Source organism: Gopherus flavomarginatus, chromosome 5, assembly GCF_025201925.1.
Source record: "Gopherus flavomarginatus isolate rGopFla2 chromosome 5, rGopFla2.mat.asm, whole genome shotgun sequence".
NCBI classification, from domain to species: Eukaryota; Metazoa; Chordata; order Testudines; family Testudinidae; genus Gopherus; species Gopherus flavomarginatus.
The window spans coordinates 151,110,534-151,135,311 of record NC_066621.1 but is presented as its reverse complement, the minus strand read 5'-3'; the positions used below and the strand labels follow the sequence as shown (position 1 = coordinate 151,135,311).

Here is a 24,778-nt window from a genome sequence, read left to right as displayed (position 1 = left end):
AGGCTTGGCCCTACGGCCCAGCAAGTCTAAGCCAGCCCTGGTGATCCCATTAAAATGGGGTCGTGATCTACTTTGGAGTCCTGACCAGGGCCGCCCAGAGGATTCAGGGGGCCTGGGCCAAAGCAATTTCGGGGGCCCCTTCCATAAAAAAAGTTGCAGTACTATAGAATACTATATTCTCATGGGGGCTCCTGCGGGGCCTGGGGCAAATTGCCCCACTTGCCCTCCCGCACTGGGCAGCCCAGGTCTTGACCCCCAGTTTCAGAACCACTGCCCTAGTCTGAAGGGCTAGGGATGCTGGTAACTTGAAGTAAGTAAGAAAACTGCCTAGGCAAAGATTATAACTTGCTAAAATTATGTTTTAGTCACTGGAAAATGTTTTGTTTTGTTTGTAATCATAGCTGTCTCTTTTATTCTTGCTTAGTATCACTTAAATCTCTGTTCTTTTCTAATACGCTTATTTGTGTTTTATTACAAACCATCTCAGTGCTGTGTATTAAAGCGAAGTGTGAGACTTCAGCTAATCTAACAGGTTGATGTGTGCCCTGTCTCTTTGGAAGCAGCGAACTTAATAATTTCTGTGAGTGTCCCATGAGAGGGACTGGATGCTGCAGGGAAACGTCTCTGAGGGTCACTGATTGCAAGGCAAGGTTTGGTCGGGCAGAGTCTTGAAAAGTTTGCTGGCCAGGCAGGCAGGTTGGTGTGGCAGGGAGCTGACACCCATCTTAGCAGTGGCAAAGCTCTCTCTCATGCTAAGGCACAGTGGTCACAGTGGGTCAGGGTTCTTTGTGTCCTGAGCGTGACTCTACAGTGGGTGAACCTAAAGTACTACCACTTTTAGACAAGATGCGGAACAGCATGATAAAGCTGAGATGTTTGTTTTATCCCAGCGATGAAAGACCATGCTAACAGACCACAGCAGTAACACCAATGCCTGATTTGGGGGAAGAGACGGCGTAGGTGCTTATGGCAGATGCTCACTTCTCATTGCTGTGGTTAGACAAATTTGGAGCATTCCCTTGCTTCTTAGGGGTACAATTCTATATTTCCCTGCCTATATTAAGGCAATTCACACCACAAAGCTACACCAATGTAATTGACCATTAGTGTTAACAGTCTGCATTAGTGCAAAGCAGGACAAGCAGAGCCCCAGTGAGATAAGAAAGCGATGCTGATTGACAGCAGCTGAGGATTTGATCCACTATCTCCATTTCACATATGAAGAAATGGAGGTAGAGAACTGAAGTGAGTTGCTTAAAGCAACTGAGGGGGGGCAATGTCAGAATTAAGGAATTGTTGTGCTTAATTCTCTGTCAACTGAGGGGTAGTTTCTTGTACGGGGAGGAGGGACATCCCACAGTTCTGAGGGGGGCAGTTCCACTGTTCCCTCTGAGCTGTGCGTGTGTGCATGCGCACACAGATCCTAAACCCCATGCACATGACAAAACACCACGCACACAAAAATGTGCACAGCACAACAATTTGCACAGAAGAATTTTTTTGCGCACACGACCTGTCAAAAATTGGAGGGAACATTGGGCAGTTCTTCCTGATGTCAGTGTGACTATTCGTAAGAGTCAGGACAGTTTGTCTGAGGAAAGCTTGCAGGATCAGTCCCTCTGACAACACTACCTAGAGTAACAGTGCATTAAAAGTATAGAGTATAAATAATCTGTAGGTCTGGGTATTTATTTATTTTTACATGCTCAAGTTCACGGCAGCATCGATCAAAAGCGGTTCATTCTGAATTTTTTCCAGCGATCTCGTCAGACACACCTTCCTAAAAAAAATGCCCTACTTGCCCAGTCATGTTTGCTGGCACTTGCCGGCTGAAGTCCTGGTATCTTTTTCTTTAAAAGCTACTTTTCTGCAAATGTCGGGATGGGAGGGGGAAAGAAAGCCAAAACTACAACGCTGATCAACATTAACCCTTATAAACACTTGAGTATCATTGTGTTTCTTCTACCCAGCAATTTTGAAAAATTAGAGGCCAAATCCTGCTTATTTTACCCATGTCAGTGAGGCTGCCCTTGGGATTGAGATGAGCTGGGTTTGGCTGACAATGCTGCTCCTATTCATTTCTCTTCAGGGCCTCTTTTCTAAGAAGGATGGTCCAGTAGTTAGGGCACCAACTTGGGCTATAGAGAACCTAGGTTCAATTTTCTGTTCTGCTAGAGCAGTGGTCCCCACGCTTTTGTGAGTCGTGCCCCTCCCTTACCCCATTCATGCTCCCCTGGAGCTAGGAGTGGGGACACGGCTCTGGGGTGCGTGTGTGTGTGTGTGCGCGGACAGGGATAAGGGGGCCAAGGCTGGGGCCACAGCTGCGAGAGGGGCTGGGGTTGTGGCCAGGGGCAGGAGTGGAGCTGCAGCTGGGCTGTGGTGTCTGTCAGCAGCCAGGCCCGCTGCCAGGGCTCTGCTCCTGGCCTTGCTCGCAGCTTGGAAGCAGAGCCGCAGCCAGAGTGCAGCATGGGCCAGCAGCCGTGCCTGCCGTCAGGTACGGCTCCGCTCCTGGCCTTGTCCCCAGCCTGGGCTGGGAGCAGAGCTGTGCTGAGGCTCGGGCCAGGTGCGGGGCCAGGAGCTGGAGATGCAGCTAGGGATGGGGAGAACCTCCCTCTCTGCCCACTGTGCCCCCCAGATGTTCCTCCATGCAACCCCAGGGGACACGCCCCCCACACTTTTGGGGCTCTGTGCTACAGACTTCCTGTGTGACCTTGGGCTAATCACATAGTCTCTCTGGCCTGGATCCACACCAGGATGTAGGCGTTGTGTTGCAACATCTAACTTTTAGACACCTAGAAAAAGCCCTGAGATCCATAGAGTCTGAATTAGGTGCCCAGACTCCTATGCACTGACTGGAGAGAGATCAGCGCCTCAGAAAGTGATCACAAAAGCCAGCGTGCTAGGCAGGGAGCCGCCTAAGCTAGCCAGTGGCAGATGCCAACGAGAGGGTATGTCATGAGCCCCACCCCTCTTGTGGAAATAGACACCTAAGTCCAGGCTGTAGGGAGACACCTATTGCAACTAGCAATCCACAGCCAAGGACACCTCTCTGAGAGTCAGGTAGCTTAGGTACCTAAGCTGTTTCTTTTGAGAATGGGTTAGGCACCTGTCTTTCTCCCCACAAAATGGCAGGAGGAAGAGATGCTCAGCTTAAACTTTTAGTCTAGTGGTTAGAGCACTCACCTAGGATGTGGGAGAGCCAGGTTCAATTCCCCCCTCTGTTGGATGAGGAGAAAGAATTGAAGGCAGCTCTTATCCCTGAGCTCTGGGACACTCTGAGGTGGGGCTCCCTCAATCTCTCCTGGTGAAGGAATTCAAGTTTAGATAAGTACTTGAGTCACTGAGCCAGGCATAGCAAGAGAAAGGGAATGACTCTATAGCCTTATGTCTAGGACACCCAGGTGGGAGACCCACGATCCAGTCCCCCTGCTCCAAGAATAATTGTTTACACGCAGTAGAACAGCTTCAACAGGAGAGATTGTGGGTGTCTCAGATTAGATGCTCCCACAGCTCACTGGTTGATGCCTTCTCCTGAGAGAATGAGGAGTACTTGTGGCACCTTAGAGACTAACAAATTTATTTGGGCATAAGCTTTCGTGGGCTAAAACCTACTTCATCAGATGCATGGAGTGGAAAATACAGTAGGAACATATATATACACAGAACATGAAAAGATGGGGGTTGCCATACCAACTCTAACAAGACTAATCAATTAAGGTGGGCTATTATCAGCAGGAGAAAAAAAAAACTTTTGTAGTGATAATCAGGATGGCCCATTTCAAACAGTTGACAAGAAGGTGTGAGTAACAGTAGAGGGGTAAATTAGCATGGGGAAATAGTTTTTAGTTTCTGTAATGACCCATCCACTCCAAGTCTTTATTCAAGCCTAAATTAATGGTGTCCAGTTTGCAAATTAATTCCAGTTCTGCACTTTCTTGTTGGAGTCTGTTTTTTAAGTTTTTTTTTGTTGTTGAAGAATTGTAACTTTTAGGTCTGTAATTGAATGTACAGGGAGATTGAAGTGTTCTCTGACAGGTTTTTGAATGTTATAATTCTTGACGTCTGATTTGTGTCCAATTATTCTTTTGCATAGAGACTGTCCAGTTTGGCCAATGTACATGGTAGAGGGTAAGAGACCCATGTTCAAATCCTGTCTTCCCCTCTGCCTGAGGGGATAATTGAACCTGACTCTCCTACACTCCAGGTGAGTGTCTAACCTGTGGGCTTAGCAGTTCATATGCAGTACTAGGATTTTTTGCTGTATGTATTTTGTATAATTTAGAATGAAGGATAAAGAATAATAATGTAGCATGTATTAAATGTATTGATGTATGATATGATATGACCATATTCTGCCAGCCACCTTTCTAAAAGCAGAAAGGAATGGCCTAGTGTACCACTGGTAAAGATGCATCAGCCAGAATCTTGTCTCTGAAGCTGATTTCAAGGCAGTGACAGACCTTTAGGGTCACCACTTTGTTGTAGATTTAACATTTTTGAAATAAGTAAGAGAATGCAATGATTGTTTTCTCCTGCATTGCAATTTGATTTTCGTGTCCAAATGTTTGGGTAAATCAATCCTGTTTTGTTTTGGGAGAGGACGGTTGGGGTTATGGCTGCCTGCATGCATGCCTAAACATGGAATAGCCCATTGATTTGCTCTATCACGTCTCTGTAATCTGCCTCGGTAATCTCTTGAAAAGTGCCCACGCTCTGGCTGCAAATGTGCTTTCGCAAGTTTATAGGGAGAGCCACCGTGGTCCTTTTCCCGGTCAGGCTAACTCGTCCGATCCACTGTGCAGCGAGGGGTAGGGGGACCATGGCTTCACACAGGCAAGCTGCATAGGGGCCAGGGCGGAATCCACATTGCTGTAGAAGACCCTCCCTCTCTTCCCAGGTAACACGCAGCAGTGATCTATCTGGCAGTAGGAAACCCTGTTGAGAATTTAGGGATACTTGAGTGCAGGGTGCCAGGTTCGCGGTCCCCCCCCAGCCCCGCGGTGCGTTCCGGTCTCCCCACCCCCTTCCAGCACGTAGCCAGCCCCGTGGTGCGCTCCGGTCTCCACCCCCCTCTCCAGCAGGCAGCCAGCCCCGCGGTGCGCTCCGGTCTCCACCCCCTCTTTCCAGCAGGCAGCCAGCCGCGCGGCACGCTCCGGTCTCCACCCCCCCTTTCCAGCAGGCAGCCAACCCTGCGGTGAGCTACGGTTTCCCCCCACCTTTCCAGCAGGCAGCCAGCCCCGCGGTGCGCTCCGGTCTCCACCCCCCCCTTTCCAGCAGGCAGCCAACCCCGCGGTGCGCTCCGGTCTCCACCCCCCCTTTCCAGCAGGCAGCCAGCCCTGCGGTGCGCTCCGGTCTCCCCCCCCCCTCCTTTCCAGCAGGCAGCCAGCCACACGGCGCGCTCCAGTCTCCACCCCCCCCTCTCCAGCAGGCAGCCAGCCCCGCGGTGCGCTCCGGTCTCCACCCCCTCTTTCCAGCAGGCAGCCAGCCGCGCGGCACGCTCCGGTCTCCACCCCCCCTTTCCAGCAGGCAGCCAACCCTGCGGTGAGCTACGGTTTCCCCCCACCTTTCCAGCAGGCAGCCAGCCCCGCGGTGCGTTTTCCCCCCACCTCACCAGCAGGCCGGCATTTACGCGGACCGCCGCCCCCGCCAGCAGCTCACCACCTTCCTGTTCACTACTGTCCCCTCTGCAGGACACCAGCTACCTCCTGTACCCAGTGCAGATAAACCCCAGTGACCCATCGGTCAATTCCCCCTCCCAGGTGCAGTCGGGGCAGAAACACTCACCCCATTGCTCGCCATGCCTTCGCTTCCCTGGCCTCTGTGTGTTATGTTAAGTATGTGGGAAGGATGCTACAAAAAGTCTAAAAACTCCTTCACTGTGTGATAATAAACAATGTAGCCTCTGTGTATTACATGTTTCTATCTATGTTTTTTTTAGTGACCTTGACTAATGCAGCCGGATCACCGGCCTCACGTCGCTTGCAGAACTTGAGAAAAAATCCGCGAAAATCAAAAGAAGAATTGATCAAAGCAGTTATGATTCACTACAACAGAGAAAGTAGGAAGACGCAGGAATGGAGAGAGAAAATGTATGAGTGGAGGCAAACAGAAAGCAGGAGAAAGGAATTGGCTACCAAAAAAACCTCAAAGCACCTGATAAGCCTCCTGGCTCGCCAAACTGACTCTTTCGAGTCTCTCATAGCCATGCAGGCAGATCTGTACCGTGGTAACCCACACCCCGCCCAAAGCTCTCTTTCTTGTTCCCCAGTATTTGCACAAAACACCTTTCTCCAGCAGCCAGTTTCTTATTACCCGCAGCTGCCCCCAACACCTGTACGATCACCTACCAGCCCTGATAACTACAATTCTTACCCTGTGCACTCCACCCCCATTACTCTGCAGCATAGTAATCCTGAAGTGCAGCAGACATTGAACAGTAATCCAGACAGGACATATTCAAACCTCTGAATATACAGTCCACCATCCTTACCCCCCTGGCCTTTTATGTACTGTACTTTGAATAAAGGATTTTATGGCTTTTACAATACGTTTTATTATTGCAGGAAGTGGTAAATATTGTACCCCAAGGTAGAAAGGAGCACAGCAAAGGCACCAAACATTACTGTTGGCTCTCAGCATCAAATTGCTCCCTTAAGGCATCCCTAATCCTTGAAGCCCTTTCCTGGGCCTCTCTAGTAGCCCTGCTCTCTGGCTGTGCAAATTCATCCTCTAGGCGTCGAACCTCGGAGATCCATTCCTCACTGAATCTTTCACCCTTCCCTTCACAAATATTATGGAGGGTACAGCACGCGGATATAATAGCGGAGATGCTGCTTTCCCCCAAATCTAGCTTCCCATAAAGACACCTCCAGCGCCCTTTCAAACGGCCAAAAGCACACTCCACAGTCATTCTGCACCGGCTCAGCCTGTAGTTGAACCGGTCCTTGCTCATGTCAAGCTTCCCTGTATACGGTTTCATGAGCCATGGCATTAAAGGGTAAGCGGGGTCTCCAAGGATCACAGTGGGCATTTCGACGTCCTCTACTGTGATCTTGCGGTCTGGGAAAAAAGTCCCGGCCCTCAGCCTCCTGAACAGGGCACTGTTCCGAAAGATGCGTGCATCGTGCACCTTTCCAGGCCATCCTGAGTAAATGTCAGTGAAACGCCCATGGTGATCCACAAGCGCTTGCAGAACCACGGAGAAATACCCCTTGCGATTAACGTACTCTGATGCGAGGTGGGGTGGTGACAGAATAGGAATATGCGTCCCATCTATTGCCCCTCCACAGTTAGGGAAACCCATTTGTGCAAAGCCATCCACAATGTCCTGCACGTTCCCCAGAGTCACAGTTCTTCTTAGCAGGGTGCGATTAATGGCTGTGCAAACTTGCATCAGCACCATTCCAATGGTGGACTTTCCCACTCCAAACTGGTTCGCCACCGATCGGTAGCTGTCTGCAGTTGCCAGCTTCCAGATTGCAATAGCCACCCGCTTCTCCACTGGCAGGGCAGCTCTCAATCTCGTGTCCCTGCGCCGCAGGGTAGGGGCGAGCTCAGCACACAGTCCCATGAAAGTGGCTTTTCTCATCCGAAAGTTCTGCAGCCACTGCTCGTCATCCCAGGATTGCAGGACGATGTGATCCCACCACTGAGTGCTGGTTTCCCGAGCCCAAAGGCGCCGTTCCACGGTGCTAAGCACGTCTGTTACTGCCACAAGCAATTGAGTGTCTTGAGCGTCAGGCGTTTCAATATCATCGTCTGACTCCTCACTGTCACTTTGCAGCTGAAGGAATAGCTCCACTGCCATGCGTGATGTGCTGGCAACATTCATCAGCAAGGTCCTCAGCAGCTCAGGCTCCATTTGTAACAAAAATCGCATAAATCGTGCTGCAGACTCACAATGCCGCCAAACTGCTCGGAATGTGTAGCAAAGCACCACGGGGCGTTGGAACAGGAAGCGGAAAGACCCGCACACTTCCTTCCCCTTCCCACAAGCCACAGTGCCAAAATGGGACGAGGTGCTCTGTGGGATAGCTGCCCACAATGCACCACTCCCAACAGCGCTGCAAGTGCTGCAAATGTGGCCACACTGCAGCGCTGGTAGCTGTCAGTGTGGCCACACTGCAGCGCTGGCCCTACACAGCTGTTCGAACACAGCTGTAACTACCAGCGCTGCAAAACTGTAAGTGTAGACATGGCCTAGAAGGTAAGTGTGAAGGCCATCACTGGATCAGATGTTTTGAGTAGGAATCAAGGACAGATATAAAGGTGCCAGGAGGTTGAGATGTCGGAGGAGGGCAGATTGACGACTCTAAAAGATGTGGCAGGCACCCATCAATGGGGATAAGATGGTGGTGATCAAAACCAGCATGGGGTAACTCCCTGAGAGACTGATGAAAGAACAAGATAAAGGATGAGAACCACCACCTAAGAAAACAAGCACTCGTCAAACGGCAATTGATTGCAGCATGACAGTGCAAAACTCATTGGTCCCAATGAAGGAAGATCTCTATATAAACAACGAGGAGTCCTTGTGGGACCTTAGAGACTAACAAATGTATTTGGGCATAAGCTTTTGTGGGCTTATGCCCAAATAAATTTGTTAGTCTCTAAGGTGCCACAAGGACTCCTCATTGTTTTCGCTGATACAGACTAACACGGCTACCACTCTGAAACCTATATAAACAGGGTGCTTTGCCATGAAACATTGGGTTCATCCTGCCAAGACTTCCCCGGAGCATCGTGTTGTGACCGACAGAACCCAGCTCCTCTCTACCCGTGATCAACCTAGCTAGCCATTAGATTGATCTGGACTGGTGACTATAACATCGACTGGCGGAACAGTGTGTGCATGTGTGTGTTGTATCTCCAATAAATGTGGCGTATTGCCTTTTCCCCTGAAAAAGATCCCGTGTGCTTCTTAAAAGCATAACACATAGTCCCAGTAACTCTGGGCCTGAAAGTAAAGACATTGCTTGAGCTTTGAAACTTAGTTGCTTGAGCCCTGGCATCTCTTTCATTACAAATTAAGCATGGCCTCTGCTTCCTGCCAGACTTGTATCTACTGCAAGATATTGCCCCTCCTTCTTCAGCAGGAGACAGTGAACCCTGCTATGAACTGGACAGGAATTAATTTGAAATACACAGCTAAGTGTATTCAACCTTGCTCATGAAACTTGTCATCATCTGTTCAGCTTCTGAAATCCTACACTGAATCCTTTTAGATGGGGCCACTATTTCGCTCCTCTTTGCTTTTTCTTTTTTTTTTTTTTTTTTAATATTGTCCCTAATACCTACTTTTTGGAAAGCACCAGCAACCTGGTGCACGGGCTGAGTTGAGCCACAACTAGCTACAACTAGCCACCATCGACTCAGAGCATACAATATGCTGCGTTCTGTTACTGCAGAGTGCAGCCAACAATTACACATACTTTGTGAATGGTGCAAGCCAATTAATAGGGTGATGAATCATGTGAAGTGCATAGTTACCATAATGATGAATTGTCATGTGGTCCTAATTATCAAATCGGTTAACTTTATTTTGAAAGTTGACAATTAGAGCAACAATGTGGCTTTGTGCATTGTTTAAATGGAGTGATTCAATATCTATCGTGGCTCTCCCTCCCCCAAGTAGTATTGCTGGAGAAATGTATTAAATGGAGCTTCTGCTAAGATATCTGTATGAGGTTTTACTGTAGCACTCGTCACCACAGTATCTAAGCACTGAACACATTTAGATCTGAATAGTGTTGTCCATAGAAGATTTTGCTGTGGATTTTGTTCTTTGCCACTTTTGGGTTTTAGGAAGTTCTGCTTGTTTTTTGCTCCACCCCACCCCGGTCTTCTGATATAGTTAGAAGCATTTGGTAAGCAGGTGGGTCTTGCTTCATGTTCTCAAGATGGCTAGGGTTTGACTTAGTCTTATCTGCTTCAGGAGTTCATTCCACAGTTAAGAACCCTTGACTGAGAATGTGCTGTCTTCTGTTCTTATGAATTTTGTCCTAAGTTTTGATATCTGACTTGCCCCAGAAAAGCACAGCTGGTCTCTGGTGTAGGTGGGACCTTGAAGTTGATGGGGTTGGAGGGTGGGGTGTTCTGTTCTCAGTGATTTATCCTGCTGAAGAGGAGATCCATTGTGATCTGACCAAGATGTCTCCTAGTGCTACAAATGCCAATGCCATGGGGTATTTGAGCCATTAAGCATTTATCCCAGTGCATTCTCAGGTATACAGATAAGAACAATGTTTGAATTAAAGTGACTCACTCAATTTGATTTAGCTCTAGATTTGCCCCCTGCCTGGTGTTTGGGGTCAGATTCTGCTCTAGATCATGGGCTAGGCTCTGGGGACAGAAGGTGGCCACAAATCTTTCTCTCTTTCTTGATTTTAAAAATGCTACATTCCAGGAATGACCAATACCCATTGATTTCAATAGACATTGGCCCTAGCCCCGTGTCACTAAGCAATTAAAGAAATTACAGCAGCCATTAATGACATAAACTGTAAGTAATTCCACATAAAATCATGAAGTTCCATGGAGGTAAGTAAGAAGAGAACTTTGCCCATTAGATCTGATTCTGATCTCACTTGCACCAGTGTAAATCAAGAGTAATGCCTCCAACTTCAGTGAAGTCACACTGGCGTAGAACTGGAATGAGATCAGAAGTGGACCCATTGTCCTTGGCTTTCCTGGTCCCGTAATGACAATAATGAGAGAGCTCTCCATTCTTTGACAACAACATCCATCAGCTAGCACATTCTTCTCCCATGCTTATTCATGCAATCTCTGGTGCACAAGCGAGGTAGTAATCAAAACAGATCTCAGGCCTGATTCTAATCACACTGGTTTTAAAGCCATGTAACTCCACTGCCTTACATTGGAGCTACTTCTGATTGGCACCAGTGTGAGGACAGAATTTGGCCCAAATTGGCTTTCTATACCATGCAAAATACAAGAAACAAAAATCAATGTTTGCTCAATGGAAAGGTACAAAATCATCTGGAAAAGGGAACTCTTATTTTCTGGCTTCTCTCCACAGGTATTGCATAGATCAGAGAGTCAGATCCAAGAAGCAGTTCACTGCTTGATTCTGCTGCCTTTAAATGTTCTCTGACCACCTCTCTCATCTCATGGCAAACACTATGGGAAACAATGGAAGTGCAATCCATCTGTCTTTCTGCTGTATATTTCTACAAGTCTCTCAGGCCTGGTCTACACTAGAAAATCCACACCCATGAGCCATGTAGTTAAGCCTAAGTCCCTGTGCAGACAGTGCTAGGTCGACAGAAGAATCCTTCCACCAACCTAGCTACCATCACTCAGAGAGGTGGAGAATCTATGCTGTGACCTTGTAGCTCTTCAGTGTAGAGAAGGCCTCACACTGAAGACTGCCATTGAAACTATACCTAGGCAATAAAGGCACCGACTTTCTGATGTGCTAGGCGGGATCGACCCCTGGCTCTGCTCCAGACCCTGTCCCCCTCCATCTGTTCCCTCAAGGCCCCATCCTGCCTCTTCCCACCCCATTCTCCCCCCCCCTTTCTGCCCCATTCCGCCCACGCCTCCAAATGCCCTGCATTCTCGCTCCCCCATTTCCGCCCTCCAAGCCTTCTGCATGCCGTGAAACAACTGTTCGCGACAGGCGGTAGGTGCGGGGATGGAGGGGGAGGCGCTGATTGGTGGGATCTGCCGGCAGGCAGGAGTGCTGGGGGGAAGGGGAGGTACCGATAGGGGACCTGCCAGTGGGTGCTCACCCACTTTTTCCTGTGAGTGCTTCAGCACCGGAGCACCCACGGAGTCGGTGCCTATGGTTTTACTCCCTTTTCCTGTTCGCAAGTGGCTATGAGACAAAAGGATCAGATCAAAACCTTCTTTCTCTTGCTTGACAGATATTTACTTGCACTGGCCCAGTCATGCCTTCCAGACCTGAAGAAGAGCTCTGTGTAGCTCAGACGTTTGTCTCTCTCATTAAGAGAAATTGGTTAGTAAAAGATATTACCTCACCCAGCTTGTCTCTCTAATGCCTTTAAGGGAACAGTCTCACATTGCAGACAGTATGGAGGAAAAAACCATATCAGTCCATTTTTGTTTGTCTTTAAACATCACCTTTAAAAGCAGGTCCATAAAAAGTCTTCCTAGCAGCACACTCACTCACAAGCTTGAAACAGCTCTCATTGGCTGATGCCCTCAAGACAAGACTTTGTTACCTAGCTATTACTGGGAGCTACAAGCCTTTATAGAGGAACCTGTTCATGAGTTTCACAAATATGTCCCGGCCTTTAGGTCAGAAATATTCTTTTTGTGCCGAATTTTGTAAAATAAGTTTTTCCATACCTTTTTTTTGTCAAATGATCTGTCTGAATCTAATTGTCTTTGATCCATATGAGTGTGAACCAAAGCAGCCTAGTGCAGACACTTTCCTTAAAAAGAACAGGAGTACTTGTGGCACCTTAGAGACTACCAAATTTATTTGAGCATAAATTTGTTAGTCTCTAAGGTGCCACAAGTACTCTTGTTCTTTTTGTGGATACTTTCCTTAAAGTTTCAGGTAAACCTCTATAAAGCAGATACAGCATTAACTGCAACTCACCGCACATCGAACTTGCTGCTACAGTGAAACACTGATAATTGAATCTTATCTGGAAAAGAAATGCCGCGATTATAATTCTCTGTGCATTATGCTATTATTTTGGTAAAGAAAAGGTAGAAGAGTCTTATGCAAATCATATTAAAGAGCTGGAGCAGTAGAATCTAGCTTGGTTTTCTATAGAATCCAATATTTTACACTCTGATAGAAGATTAGTGCAATAATAACCACTAACAAAATTGCAGGAGTCCTTTATATTTTAGCAGATAATTCTGCTCTTTTTTTTGGTTATGGAACCCTGAAGAAATAGCCAATTTTTTTCATATAGTAAATAATGTTCTTTCTTTTGAAGCTATCACGTTTGCTTTTTTCCCAGTCCATTGGTACTATCCCACATGCCTGTGACTTTTCAGAAACAATTCAGGGGTTTGCTCCTTTTGGCTACATGCCCACACACATTTACGGGTCTCCTTATCTTTACTCAGGAGCTCCGTCTATTTCCGGGTGGCAGACTCAGTGGGATGCGGGCAATTTACGTGCATGTGTAAATGTGTGCAGAAAAGTTAAGGACCCAAGTAAATGTGTGCAGAGGCGGGTCCTGAGTTAGCCATTTCCTGGAACAAGATGTATGTTATCCAGATCCATTAATTTCTATATGGCCACATTAGTAAGTATCCTTTTATCCACTGTTACTGACAGCTGCTTTTTACAGCTTTAATTACTCCCTAATTGCCCGTATTCTGGGCTTTATTTTTCTTTTTTAATTTGTGAAGATGAATTGTAAAAGGAGTTCAGCATCTCAGGCATTTTAGTCATTAAATTTCAGCACAAGCCTTGCCTAATAGGGGTGTGTTTTTCTGCAGAACAGTAATACTTTTTGGTCTGACATTTCTAATGGACTTCCTGATTTCCTTTAACCCTTTGGATAGCATCAACTCAGTTTGTTTTTTCCAAAGAGCATGGAGCTAGATTGTTCTCAGTGGTACCTGATGACAGAACAAGGAGTAATGGTCTCAAGTTGCAGTGGGGGAGGTTTAGGTTGGATATTAGGAAAAACTTTTTCACTAGGAGGGTGGTGAAGCACTGGAATGGGTACCTAGGGAGGTGGTGGAATCTCCTTCCTTAGAGGTTTTTAAGATCAGGCTTGACGAAGTCCTGGCTGGGATGATTTAGTTGGGGATTGGTCCTGCTTTGAGCAGGGGGTTGGACTAGACGACCGGGGCCGCCCAGAGGATTCAGGGGGGCCTGGGGTCTTCGGCAGCGGGTCCCGGGGCGGAAGGACCCCCCTGCCGCGGGTCTTCGGGGCACTTTGGTGGTGGGTCCCGGAGTGGAAGGACCCTCCCGCTGCCGAATTGCCGTCAAAGACCCTGAGCAGAAGAAGCTCCTGGGCCCCGGGGCCCGCAAGAGTTTTCCTGCGCCCCTGGAGCGAGTGAAGGACCCCGCTCCAGGGGCCCCGAAAAACTCTTGTGAGGGCCCCTGCGGGGTCTGGGGCAAATTGCCTCACTTGCCCCCCCCCCCGAGCGGCCCTGTAGATGACCTCCTGAGGTCCCTTCCAACCCTGATATTCTATGATTCCTCCACATTAGACCCCTCTGTCCTCATTCTCAAAGGAAACCTTCACAACCCCTTCAAAAAGATGGGCCTAGGACCCTAAATCCCTAACTCCACTAGACACCAAAAATCACGGACTCAACAATGACACTGGCTTTATTTCTCATTACAACAATCTGTAACCCGCTAACCCTCCTTTGCCCTAAGACTGCAGAGGTGTTAATGGCCTGCTCCACTTTAACCAGTCTCCTGCAACTTCACAATCTGTCCCACCTTGTGTTTAGTTGTGACACTCTCTCATGATTTTTTCCCATTCTGTGAAGTTTGAAAGTGTGTTTCTTTCACCAGCACATGTTGGTTCATTAAAAGATATAACCTCACCCACCTTGTCCTTTTAACACCCCTAAGAGGCTGGTGTGTGCTACTGACAACATTACAGATGGGTAAACTGAGGCATGGAGCCTTTAAAGTAATTTTCCCAGTGTATCAGAATGGCTGCACACAGACATCTGCTGAAGGAGGCATCCCACAGGCAGCTGTGGATGCAGTGCTAAATGTTAATTTGATCGGTGATGGTATTAAGTTGAAAGCTAGCCAGGATATTCCCTACCCTCCACAGTTACATTTTACCTTTGATTTGTAAAAAGAGCAGAATAGGCTAAAAGGATATTTGCTGCACATTTCATTAGAAATTTGTTACAACAAGAAGCCCAATCATTCCCATGATGCCTTGCTGGGATGGGGGGTTAACAGAACACAATCAATTACGTTCTTATTCGAAGGCAAAAGTCAAATACGCTGAGTCAGCCTCGTAAGTTACTTCAGAAATGGAATAGTTACCCTGATAATTGAAAGAGCTCTTTGAACAAGAAGATCTGCTAGATTGTGTGTGTGTGTGTGTGTGTGTGTGTGTGTGTTGTTCCTGTCTGATAGTAATCCTATTACATCTCAAGTGAGTTAGGGCTGCATGTTAGGAAGGAGGTAGAACATTCCCTGGTTAAAAATGCACATTCTGTGCAAAGGAAAATGTCTTCATGGTTTAGATCCTGAATAAGGACAGGCAATTGTTACAAAGGGATTGGTTTAAATAAATAGGTTCTTACAGATTATTTTGCTCTTTTATATAACCACTGAGATTGTGGAAAGTGAGTAGGAGGAAAGTGATTGGAGCTATTTATCATGTCATATAGAAGCAAAATATAACGACTACACCACCATGGGAAATTGTTAAGGGAGACAAGATTTTTTTTTCTGCATTTCCTAATTTTCTTAGCTTTAAAGCAGGGGACGGCAACCTTTCAGAAGTGGTGTGCCAAGTCTTCATGTATTCACTCTAATTTAAGGTTTTGCGTGCCAGTAATACATTTTAACATTCTTAGAAGGTCTCTTTCTATAAGTCTATAATATATAACTAAACTATTGTATATAAAGTAAATAAGGTTTTTAAAATGTGTAAGAAGCTTAATTTAAAATTAAATAAAATGCAGAGACCCCGGACAAGTGGCCAGGACCCAGGCAGTGTGAGTGCCACTGAAAATCAGCTCGCGTGCCGCCTTCGACACAGGTGTCATAGGTTGCCTACCCCTGCTTTAAAGGGACCCTCCTTTTAAAAAATTCTCCTCTTTTCACCATTATGCCACCAATGAAGGGAAAGGAGAAAAGGGGAAAATATGTTAGACAATTTTTTCTTACCCCTGATCTCGCTATCGCTCAGCACAGTGTCCGTGATATGTTCTTTCTCTTTACCCCCTCCATGGTCATCTTTAAAAGCATCTGATTAAGAACCAGCTAAATCAGCAGATCAGAAATCTGATTTCACTTCTACCATAGTCCATTACTAATGACCCTTTAGAACTGATTTTCCTTGCAATGAACTCTTTCAGCTGAACGGGATGCATCTTTGTCAAAACGAAACTCTTTCAAAATAAACCCTAATGTAGAGCAGCACACTATAGATGTAGGAAAGAATCATCAGAGAGTGTGATGATAAGATTAATGATTTTTCTATAGAGAATGATAACAGACCCCAATCCAGCAAGGATTTATGCACATGAATGTACAAGAAGTCAATGGGACTATTCTCTTGTTTACAACGAAGCCTGCACATAAGTGTTAGTGGGATTGGCCTAGTGTTCTAATGGCCCAATGTGCTTGTTCACCTTTTTGAAATCATATTTCACCTGGTTTTTACTTCATTGATTGCAACTGGTCCTCCTTTAAACATAGTGAAAGTGTACAGTATACCCTTAAAAATCCTCTGCTTTGCAAAATACTGCTAACTGACATGTTTGTGGAATGGGCAGGATCTGGAAATGAAAAGCTAATCTGCAGTTTGTTAAAAATACGTCAGTTTTTCCTGATATCTCTAACATAACCTATAACAGATGCAGAATATTACTAGCTATATCCCCTGAATCCTCTCCTCTGGCTTTCTGGACTTCAGGACTATTACGCACCAAACTTCATTTAACTGAAGATAAATTGTGTGTATACAGATGTATATTCAATACGATAATGCAAAGTGTTATCCTGATTGTCTCAGTTTAATGATAAAAAACAGAACTAACTTCTTCTAGGAGAGGAACTAGATACAAATGGTAAAATTCCTGATGCAGTTGTACATCAACGCCTCATGATACTTTATCTCACTATAACACATTTTTTAGATTTTATTTTTGTAATTGATGGCAAGAATTGTGTTTGACAAATGCTAGGGAAGACGTGTCTAATATTCTGTTTATAGTTGTCTGGGCTTGATTCTGATCTCTCTTGCCTGTGTAACTCAATAAGACTTCAGTGAGATTACTCCTGATTTACCACTGTAGTTGAGATCAGAATCAGGCCGTTGTTTCTACAGTGCTAACTTTTGTGGCTTTTTTTCTCGCAGGAGTTGATACGGTTTTTCATGTGTGATATGTTCATTATTAGTTAATTCCTGCATTTTGGAAGAATGCATGCTTGTAACTATTTCTAAAGCTTAATAAGAACAAATTAAACAAAAATAAACAAACAACCCCAATCCTTTCTTGTAACCATTACATGAGACTGAATCAGAGATGGGCTACGCCAGTGAAAATATTGGGGCTTTTCTTCCTGGTATTAATAAGGATCTCATATATCACCTCTATGTGTGTGTAATTTTTAACTGATGTATAATTAGTTCCCATGGCTTAGATCATGTTTTGACTAATAGAGCCAAACTAAATGCATTACTAGTTTCTCCGTATGGATTCTCTGGCTTCCCAGATCTAAAGACTCCTCCACTGTTTGTCAGCAGAATTCCATGCTAAAATTATGACACTGATGCTTTGGGCCCCATTTGATGTTTGAAAAACGTTTGCCCTCTGAGTAGTGGGCTTGTATCGCTAACATGAAACAGGTCTAATTGGGTCTTTGCATTTTTTCCTCCATAAATTTGGAAATATGTGTCAGCACTACAGGCATTTCGTCATGCTGGCTGGTCTACAGAGCACTAAAGCTCAAATGGTTCTTTCACAAAGCTTCTCAATCTACTTAATTAGGATTTTTTTTTTGTCTTCTGCTTGGACAGTGGTGCATGAGGCATGATTTTAAAAGCACTCATTTAATTAATAGCTTTTTCATGATGTCCTGTATTGTGGGGTCATGGCAAGTGCATAATATACTTTGGTGAGGACCAGAGATAGCAGAAGCCATACTAAATGACAAGATATTTTTTCCTTTCTTAGACCATAGAGATTGTTATATCAGAACAAACCAGTGGACCATTTAATCTGGCATCCTGTCTCTGGGCGGTCAGTGCCGGATGCTTCAGAGGAAAGCATAAAGCTCCCATAATGCACCTAATTCTGCATCACTATACTATGGGGGAAAGTTCTTGATCCCAATCAGTGATCAGCATACATCCTAAAATTTGGGGCACTGTAACCCTTACAATGTTTGTTCTAATTAATGTAACTGCAAAGGTTCTTCCATCTAATATTTTTTAAAACAACTATTTAATCACAATATTCTTTTGCAGTAATGAGTTCCACAAGCAAATTACATGCTGTGTTAACTATAATTGTTTACATCAAACTGTAGTTCAAAATGTAGATGATGATGGGAGACCCTGATAGGGGCCTGGATTGTGCCTGCTAGATCCAGTCACAAAGAAGAACCCCAGTGAGCTGCTTCTACAGCACCTGCCCCTGTCCCAAATACTGAGGTAGGCCTCATAACTTTTATCCCCCTGCCACTCAAAGTGAATAACCCTGACAGCACTGTGTTATGGCAGGGGCTGAGGCAGAGAAGCATGGTGTCCTGGAGCCAGTGTCAATGGACCTGGCCTCTGTGGGGATCCCAAGATCCAAGAGTTCTGGGTATTGAGCTATCTGTCAGTTCCCTCTGAGGGTGGGGACAGATTTCATGTACACCCCCTACCTTCCCAACCCCCTGTCCCCAACAGATCACTTTGGGCCAAAAAATAACTTTTTTGACAGGAGGGGCTGCTTTAGATTGGGGTTTTCAATGCTGCTAACAGAGTTTTTTTTCTACAGTGCAACCATGTAAATGCTGGGTAAGAGGCCCCCAGTAGAAGAGGGGCATTTAGTTGTATAGCTCCTGCAATGGCTGGATGGTTTATCCAGAACTACTGCACTATGTCTTGAGCATGGTTATAAATCCATGCTGCCTAGTCAAGAGGAGAAACCATGAACTTACTGGACCACTTTGTATCAGACCAACTGAAAGAATAAATCAATACAAATTAAATTAGGGATCAAGATATATTTTTTGTATGCAGGCATGTAGTTGACAAAACATTTCACACCCAGCCCTTTACTGGCTTAGCCTGGCTTTGTTTGGATGGTTGGTTGAACGGGCCTTTTCCACCATGGTCTTGAAAAGATGGGGCCCAAGCCGACCCCTCTCTCCCTGACAGCAATAACAAAACTCCCAATGATTTCAGCGAGAGCAGGATTGGTTCAGTGGCAGCTAAAGTTGCATTCTAATGATTAAAGGGAGCAGAGTGTGTGTCAAACTCGACAACTGATTTTCTGCAGTGAGGACAGTAAAAATAAACAAGGGCAATTCAATCGGCTGGGGTGGAAGCTTGATAATAGCTGCCAGTGGGAAATTCAGGTTAGGGACCAAACTTGGTACTGCTACCTTACTCCCTTAGGTAGTCCCAGCGAAGTCACTGTTCACAGTGAGTAAAGTGAACAGATATTGGCATTAGACTTGTAGCTATCAGAGTGCTATTTTGGAAATAACATGCTAAAGCACTGCAGCGCGGACGATGCTGATTACGACACTTTTTGGGAACCCTAATGGTTGGCTTATGCAGCAGCATTCCTGGTGATATCCTTGGAAGAAAGAACAGTTCAGTCAGAGGGCGAATGCACAAGGACAGCAGGATGGCTGAGACGTGCAAAAAAGGCCAGCTCCAGAATGGAATGGCGAAATGTTGTCTCTCCAACTGATGGCGAGCCTTGCACTCAGTCGGACGAACAGCTTTGTGACTGTATGTGCCTTCGTACTAGGGCGCTGACTCAAGCCCTGCTTATCCTTGCCTATAAGCCATGGAGTCTCGCAGAACGTGAGTCTTGCACTGTTGCCGGCGTTTGCTGGAGATATCCTGCAAATCCAGCAGAAGCCTGCAGTGACACATGCAGCTGGTGAATAGGCTAAGAATGAGCCCTCAGTGAGAGATTCTATGCAAATCCCTCGCTGATACCTAAAGCAGTTGAGTTGCTCATTCCTCAAAGACTCCTTTGTTGGGAACAAGTAAACAAACTGTTAGTTATATGTGACAGGGCCTGAAAAATATAATATAGCAGGCATCTACTAGCCAGAGGCCAATAGGACCCCCCATTGTCGATGATTAATGTGTGGGTGTCGATAAGTCTAATGTCAGAAGCCTAGTTCATGTTTTACATACTCAGCTCCTAGGAAGGTGTGTGTACGGGGATTTCTACTAGGGTGCTGTTCCTAACTGAACAGTTCAGACCTTTTACCAGGGTGGATTTGATTTTGATTTAAATCATGATTTAAATCACTAGTCAGGAAGACTTGATTTAATCATGGTTTTCTACATAAATGTGCATTTTTGTTGGTTGTTATAACTTTAATACATATTCTTCACAACTCAGAGATAGATGTAGGTTTCATTTTTAGAAGGTAGACACTATACATTTTTAAACAGTGATTTATTTTGAAAACTTTTCAGATTAATTTTACAGCTATATCAGAAAATGAATGATTGTTTGGTTATTTCATTTACCACAGGTAATTGAAGCAGATATTTATGAAGTCACTGGGAGGTGAACTATCTCCAATTCAACAAGTTAATCATTAATATTTGGAGGATTTTCTTGCCATGCTGTATTAGGAGGAGAACATCACCAGACAGGCATTTAAATTGTTTTATTTAACTAAAACAATAATGTTATGTATTCTGGATTTTCTTCTTCAACAGCAAACATATAACAAGCATAGGTCCCTCGCTTCTCACATTTATCTCCAGATTTCTTTTCCTTGTCCAGATTTATTCCGCCCCCAACAATCTTCTATTCATTGAACTTTCTGAAACTTTGCACTTTTAGAGAGAGGTGAGGGATTGACTCTGTGTACACAAATTTTCAGAGGACCAGTCGAGTTAAGGTCTGTTATTTCTCACCTCTATATATTATTTATTTATTTAAAAACATTTTTGCTGTTAACAAGCATGTTACCTCTGGAGACACAAATGCAGCTTGAGAACTGCAAAACTAAGCATCTCTGATGGTATCTTCTAGACTGAGCACTGATACCCATTGGGCAGATAGAAGGATTAACCTAAATAATCTATAAAAAGCCCGTGGAACCCTGTAAATTTGGGTCCCTAATCTATGAACTATTGGAACTCATTTACAAAACTTTTCTTAAGCATTACATGAATATATTGTCTCATACTATAGAATTAGCATTTATAATCCCTATTTCATGATGAGATATCTTTGAGGTATAATGTATCTTAATTAAAGCTATCTTTAGATAGGTTTTTTCCTCAAAAAGCATTTCACCAAAAAAATCTGATATAAATAAAAAAAATCTAATTTTTTGTTTAAATAATTGACTTTTATCTACCCTGCCTTTTACTGATGAAACAGCTTGCTAGTTGGTGCCCCTTGTGCAACATCTCAGCACGGTTGCCACATCTGTACATTTTCCTCTCCATTCTTTCCTTTCCCCCTCCCATTTTGTTTTCATTCTCTCTTTCCTTCCCCATCCCCTCTATTTGGTTTCTTTCCTTTATTTTTATTTATTGACTCTTTTTCTTGATTGTTTTTGGCTCCTCTGCCTTTTCCTTGCACTCCAGAAGGTTATGGGCTTTTGGGGTGGAGACATCATCCACAGTGGGGCCAGGACACACGCTTTCACTTGTCTGCGTGTTGTGAGAGCAGAGAGACAAGCTTCGGTAGGCAAGCTGCTTCTTGAGCCTGTAGCCCTGGACATGTCAGTTGCTCCTGTGCCCAGCTATATGAGTCTTGTTCATTTCCCTGCTGCCCACAGAGTTCTGAATGACAGCAGTGAAAAAAAGATTTTGGTAATTTCACCCAGCCTTACTTGGTAAAGCTACAGGAAACAGCTGATGCTCTGGAGCTGGCTTCAGATGGAGACAGATAGCACTGTATGGGTTCACATGTGGAAAACAGCAGAGCCCTGTCTACACCAGGGCCGGCTCCAGGCACGAGACGAGGAAGCACATGCATGCGGTGGCACATTTTAAGGGGCAGCATTCCGGCCGTTTTTTGAGCGGCACAATCCGGCAGTCCGGTCGCCCCGATTTTTTGTTTTTGTTTTTTGCTTGGGGCAGCAAAAAGCTAGAGCCGGCCCTGGTTTACACTATGGCATGGGCTACACTAGTGAGGGGGTTAGAACTAAGATAACGCAACTTCAGCTACACTATGCTATTCGCATAGCTGAAGTCAAAGTATCTTAGTTCGACTCACCTGGCTGTCCTCACGGTGGTGAGTCGACTGCCGCGGTGCCCCTGTCGACTGCACTTACTCTTCCTGCTAAGGTGGAGTATGGGTGTTGATTAGCCGATCGATTTATCGCATCCAGAAGAGACGCGATTAAGCGATCCCTGATACATCAAACACTACCTGCTGAGTACTATAGACGTACTGGTGGAGGAGACTCGCAGATCATCTTCTAAAGGAGATGAGACCTTAGAGCAGTGATACCCAGGCTGGGACTTGCAAGCTGCAAGTGGCTTTTTAATATATCTCCTGCGGCTCTTTGCAGCATGATATTAAAACACTGTGTGAATTAATTATTAAGCAATCTAAGTTTTTAACCAATCAGGATGCTTTTACTATGTTATTAACTAAATGTAGCTGATAAAGTAATAATACTTGGCTATATATAAACAAAATAATATTTCCCGTTACGCTGTTTAAATATGAATATATAGGATGATAGTAAATGATAGTAAAGGAAACAACAAATTCACTCTACTGTGGCTCTTTCGGGTAACACTGATCCCTAATTTGGTTCCAGCCTGAACCATGCAGTATCATTGCCTTAGAGTCTTGTAGTAATGTGCAGAGCTCACATGCAGGGGCATAACTGTGGCACTGGCGAATTGGTTAGATCCATGGGTGACAGGTGAGCCCCCCTTTGGAGAAGCTAGCCGTGTGGTCCAGCCCCTTGCGCCCAAGGCCTCACTCCTACCCCATATCCATTGGAGCCCCTAGCACCCTCCCCCGGGGGGGGGTGTCAATTATTGGCTCTGCCACTGACCTGTAGGTGACCTTGAGTAAGTCACTTTGCCTCTCCATGCCTCTGGTGGTGGGTGTGTCTGGGGGGAATCCAAGTGGGGGGGGTCTCAGGCTGTGGGTCCCTTTAAGGGGAGTCTGGGGGGAATCCTGGTATTGGGGTCTCAAGCTGGAGGTCCCTGTGGGGGTCATGTCTGGGGGGGAATCCCAGTATCGGGGTCTCAAGGAGGGGGTCCCCACGGAGGGTGTATCTGGGGGGAATCCCAGTGGGTCGTCTCAGGGTCCCAGTGGGAGGCATGTATGGGGGGATTTCTGGTGGAGAGGGTCTCAGGATGGGGATCTCTGTGAGAGGTCTGGGGAGAATCCCGATGGAAGTGTCTCTGGCTGAGGGTCCCCATGGGAGGACAAGGGTTCCCCCAGAGACCCCCCCCCATGCGAACCCTAGCCTGAGATTCCCCCCACTGGGATTCTCCTCAGACCTCTCCCATAGGGATGGCCATCCTGAGACCCCCCACACACCAGGATCCCTCCCAGACTCTCCTCAAGCGGACTCCCAGCCTGAGAGCTCCCTGTACCGAGATCCCCCTGATGGGGTGTCTCTGGCTGAGGGTCCCCATGGGGGACATGTCTGGGGGGAATCTCGGTACAGGGGGCTCTCAGGCTGTGAGTCCGCTTGAGGAGAGTCTGGGAGGGATCCTGGTGTGTGGGGGGTCTCAGGATGGCCATCCCCTAGGGTTCGCATGGGGGGGGTCTCTGGGGGAACCCTTGTGGGGGTGCATGTCTCAGGCTGGGCGGTTCTCGTGGGGGGCAAGACTAGGGGGAATACCAGTGGGAAGTGTTCCGGCTGGGGGTTCCCGCGGATAGCGTGTCTGCGGGGAATCCCAGTTGTGGGGGTCTCAGGCTGGGGGCTTGCGTGGGGAGCGTGTCTAGGGGGAACCCCGGTGCGGCGGGATCTGAGGCTGGGGGTTTGCGGGGGGGGCGTGTCGAGGGGGAATCCCGGTGCGGGGGGGGGGGGGTCTGAGGCTGGGGGTTTGCGTGTCTGGGGGTAATCCCAGCGGGGTGGTCTGAGGCTGGGGATTTGCGGGGAGGAGCGTGTCGAGGGGGAATCCCGGTGCGGGGGGGGGTCTGAGGCTGGGGGTTTGCGTGTCTGGGGGTAATCCCGGTGCGGGAGGGGGTCTAAGGCTGGGGATTTGCGGGGAGGAGCGTGTCGAGGGGGAATCCCGGTGCGGGAGGGGGTCTGAGGCTGGGGGTTTGCGTGGGGAGCGTGTCTAGGGGGAAGCCCGGTGCGGGGGATCTGAGGCTGGAGGTTTGCGTGTCTGGGGGGAATCCCGGTGCGGGAGGGGGTCTAAGGCTGGGGGTTTGCGGGGGGGCCGTGTCGGGCGGGTTCCCGGTGCGGTGGGTCCCCTCAGGGTGTCGGGGGAAATCCCGGGGGGTGAGGATCCGGATCCCGATCCCGATCCCGGTTAGCCGGGTCCCAGGTGGCGCCCCCGGCCCAGCGGCCCTGCGCCTTTAACGGGCGGCGGGAAGGGGCCGGCAGACGCCGTGGACGTGCCGGTGCCGCCTCCTCCTCCTCCCCGCCCCGCGCTCCCCTTCCTGCCAGGCAGCCGCCGCCGCGCAGGGACCGACTCGGCTGCTCCGCCTCCTCCGGCCGCCGCCGCTGCGGGATTCGCGGCTCCGCTCGGGCCGCCGCAGGGTGAGTGGCCCGCTCCGCCCGCTGCTGCGGGAGCCGCCGGCCGGGCTCGCCCGGGGAGCCGCACGCGCAGCGCCCGCCCCGGCTAGGCCCCGGCGGGGGGACTGACCCTGTCCCGCTCGGGCCGGGCTGCGGGAGCCCTGGCGTGGGGGGGAGGCGGCAGCCCCCGCCCCTGTGCCGTGGGTTGAGCCGCTGGGGGAGGGGCGCATGGGAGGGATCTGCCCTGGG

The 24,778-nt window shown here is 47.2% G+C and overlaps 2 protein-coding genes across 5 annotated transcripts in view; one reads left to right on the top strand and one right to left on the bottom strand.

Annotated features, from left to right (window-relative positions):
* Positions 1-24,778, bottom strand: part of DLGAP5 (DLG associated protein 5) — a 236,382-nt gene that overhangs the window by 208,816 nt on the left and 2,788 nt on the right. The window lies entirely within an intron of this gene.
* The window catches only part of KTN1 (kinectin 1), an 81,991-nt gene continuing 81,680 nt past the window's right edge, over positions 24,468-24,778 (top strand). For 2 of the 4 annotated variants that reach the window (XM_050952546.1, XM_050952543.1), the window contains exon 1: positions 24,475-24,553. The gene's annotated coding sequence lies outside the window, so the exon portion shown is untranslated. Of the gene's footprint in view, positions 24,554-24,778 lie in introns of all 4 variants that reach the window. The other 2 variants (XM_050952545.1, XM_050952544.1) reach the window with 2 other exon arrangements.